This window comes from Pygoscelis adeliae, unplaced genomic scaffold, assembly GCF_000699105.1.
Source record: "Pygoscelis adeliae isolate BGI_AS28 unplaced genomic scaffold, ASM69910v1 Scaffold886, whole genome shotgun sequence".
Classification (NCBI taxonomy): Eukaryota; Metazoa; Chordata; class Aves; order Sphenisciformes; family Spheniscidae; genus Pygoscelis; species Pygoscelis adeliae.
In genome coordinates, this window is record NW_008825015.1 from 1,738 (window position 1) to 5,126 (window position 3,389).

The 3,389-nt window shown below is 49.0% G+C and overlaps 1 long non-coding RNA gene across 1 annotated transcript in view; it reads right to left on the bottom strand.

Annotated features, from left to right (window-relative positions):
• Window positions 1–372: 372 nt before the first annotated feature.
• The window catches only part of LOC103918823, a 3,727-nt gene continuing 710 nt past the window's right edge, over window positions 373–3,389 (bottom strand). The window contains exons 2-3 of the long non-coding RNA XR_663715.1: window positions 583–679; window positions 373–463 (exon numbers count right to left, since the gene is read on the bottom strand). This is a non-coding gene — a long non-coding RNA (uncharacterized LOC103918823). The remainder of the gene's footprint in view (window positions 464–582; window positions 680–3,389) is intronic.

Consider the following 3,389-nt stretch of genomic DNA (forward strand, 5'->3'; position numbering starts at 1 on the left):
GCCCAGAGAGGTGGTGGATGCCCCATCCCTGGAAACATTCCAGGTCAGGTTGGACGGGGCTCTGAGCAACCTGCTCTAGTTGAAGATGTCCCTGCCCAGGGCAGGGGGGTTGCACTAGACAAGCTTTAGAGGTCCCTTCCAACCCAAACCGTTCTGTGATTCTATGACTATCCCTGGACATACTCGGAAGCCATCTGGACATGGTCCTGGGCAACCGGCTCTAGGTGGCCCTGCTTGAGCAGGGGGGTTGGACCAGGTGACCTCCAGAGGTCCCTTCCCACCTCGATCCTTCCGTGATTCTGTGTGATTTGTGGCCCTGGGCAGGGACGTCACTGTGGGGTGAGTGGGGATGAGGGACCGTGCACTGGGGTGGCTCACATCCTCATGCGCTCTGGACTCACAATTTCATAGTCCCCAGACTCGTAACCCGTTGTCCTGGTCTTGCTGATGCTGTCAGAGAAATCTGGAAGAGGAAGAGCAGGGTGTCACCCCAAAATACCCAGGGCGGCTGTACCCTCCCTGGGGTCAGCTCAGTGACCCGGGGTCCCCACAGCCCACCCTTCCCCGAACCCCCTGGCTCACCCACTGCCTCGGTGCCCAGGCGCTTGTCCCTGAACTTTTCGTAAGCGGCGTTGGGGTTGATGATGAGATGGTCCACGCTGGTGCTGGTGAGCTCCTCCTGCACACAAAGCTCGGTGTTAGGGACGAGGCAGCCGCGAGGGTTTGTCGGCAGAGCTGCTGCCTCCCTGCAGCACTGGCGGCTGTCTGGGGCCAGTGCTGGGGAGAGGATGGACAGTAACAGGACGGGGGGGTGAAGGCAGCCCCGTCCTCCCCAGGACAGGGGCACAGCCCCCAGGGACTGACACGCAGGGACAGAACCCAGCAAAGGGTCTGGCCAGGGCAGCAGGGGCTGTCCAGGACGCGGCACGTCCGCAGGGCCTGGTGCGGGGACATCGGACGCCTGGCTTGGCTTGGCCCAGCCCGGCGGGCAGGAAACCCCCCCCGAGGGCCTGGCAGCAGGGCCAGAAGTGCAAGTGTACACTGAGGCTTGAAACCTTTCGGCAGCCCCACGACCAGTATCAGGAAATCTGCTGCTGAGCCCACGCGTGTCGTGGGCAGCCGGGGCGGCCCCCAGCCCAGCAGGGCTGGAACTGCCCCACGGCCGCGTTTCGGGGTGACTTCCACCAGCCGGGGGGCATCGGCAGGCTTGCGGGACTTCAACCCCTCAAAGACCACAAGGGCTTTGCCCAGAGCCTAGCAGGGCAAGTGCAGACGGTGAGTCTGGGCTCTTCTTGCCCCCCGCCATGGTCGGGGGGCCCTGACCCAGCAGGACCCTGCGGGAGGCACCTGAAGGACCCCCCCCCACCTGCTGCCCTGGGCCACGGCAGCCCCTCTCCAGCCCCTGTGCCCGGCCATGGCCTGAAGTGCTTTCGGGGAGCCCTGGCGCACTGCGAATGGACAAGAAGGGGTGAGAGCAGCGGGAGCAGCGCTAGGAGCGTTAGGGGGGGCCGTCCGGCTGGGGGAAGGCAGCAGCGAGCGCCCGCGAGCAGAGCGCAGGGTTACGGCGGCCGACGGACGGGCTCTTACCAGCTCCTTGCGTTTCCCAGAGATGAGAAAGTCAGAGCAAGGTTAGGAGGAGAGGGGCGAGAGAGAGACAAAAGGCGCGTTAGCAGGGATGGGGGCTCAGCGCGGCCCCTCTCGCCTGCCCATGTCCTGCCCAGCCCCCCAGTGTGCTGCAAAGCCTGGCAGGACAGGCTGCGGCAGGCTGGCAGTGACTGGCCCTGGGCAGCACCCCTCTGCGCCGGCAGCATCGCTGGGGAAGGGTACGAGGCCGCAGGGACAGGAGCGTGGCGTGGCTGAGACCCGTCGTGGGGGGCCAGGGGGTCCCTGGGGATCCCGAAGGACAAGGAAGGCAGCACGTGCAGGCAGGCAGGGCAGATGCAAAGAAGGCAAGGGAGAGCAGGCTGCCCCTGCCCATGGCAGGGGGGTGGGACTAGACGAGCGTTAAAGGTCCCTTCCAACCCAAACCCTTCTGTGAGTCTATGAATTAGAATAATAATTTATTACTAGCTATTAATCGACCCTATTTTCTTCTTATTTATTTATCATCGGTTACCTCTTTGCATACCCTAAATAAATTAATGCAAAATTGATAAAGAAATAATGAGCGTTATTAATTCAATTATCAATTATTAATATTTTAAAATTAATTAACGAATTAATCATTTAATACCTTGGGAATAAATTATGAATAAAAATTAATAAATAAATCACTAATTGATCTTCATTTAGTTTACCATTAATCAATTATTTATATTAGAGTAATAAGTATTTATATGTAAGTATTAATTAGATTAATAACTTAATAATTTTAATAATCAGCCCTTTTTTTTGTTTTTTATCATTAGTTTAATAAGTAATTCATTATAATTAAGTTAATTTTTTAATAATTAACAAATAATGTTCATTTGTATCATTTATGGCTTATTACCAATTTATTTATCAAGATCCGGTGATACTCTTTATTATAATTCATTAAATAATATTAACTAACTAATTGCCTGAGAAGGAATAAATAAATAATAATATGTTAAGAGTATCAGTAGTAAATTATTAATACACGTTAATAAGTTGTTAATTATTTGTTTTTAGTAGGTTTTTAATTAATTACTGTTTAATATTTATCAATGCTTGCTTTATTGATTATCAGTATGGTTATTATTCATTGTCTGGATGCATGCTCTGAATCTATGGGTATAGGATAAATAAATTAATAAACAATTAATAAACGACCATTAATAATTAATAATTTGATTTCTTATTAATTATTCATTGCTATTGATCAACACTCTTTATTGTCTATCACTGTATGATAAAGAAACAAATAAAAAATTATTTAATCGATCAATAGTTTTTATTACTCGAATTAGTATCAGTTAATCATCAATACTTAATTACTATTAATAATTAATATTAATTCTCAATTTACAAAGTTCAACTATTTTATTAGTATTTTGTGATACTCTTTATTAATGTTATTGTTACCCAACAAATTAATTATCACGTGTTTACTATTTTTATTCACCATCACAGGTATTTACTGTTATAATTCTTTATTACTGATTAATAATTAATTATTAATTAATCATCGATTACACACACGTTCGCTAAGACATCTCTGTTCCCAATCTAGAGCTCGCTATCAATTAGCGATGACTAATGGGGAGCAATCAATTCATGTCCTCAAGCCCGCCCGCCCCCCACGTGCCCCGGCTCATTTTCATTAGCGTTTATTTAGCTGTTTGTGTATTTATTTTCTTTCTCTCTGTCTCTTTTCTTTAATTACCCTTTTTTACTCCTTCTCTCGCTGCCAGGGGCCACGGACTACT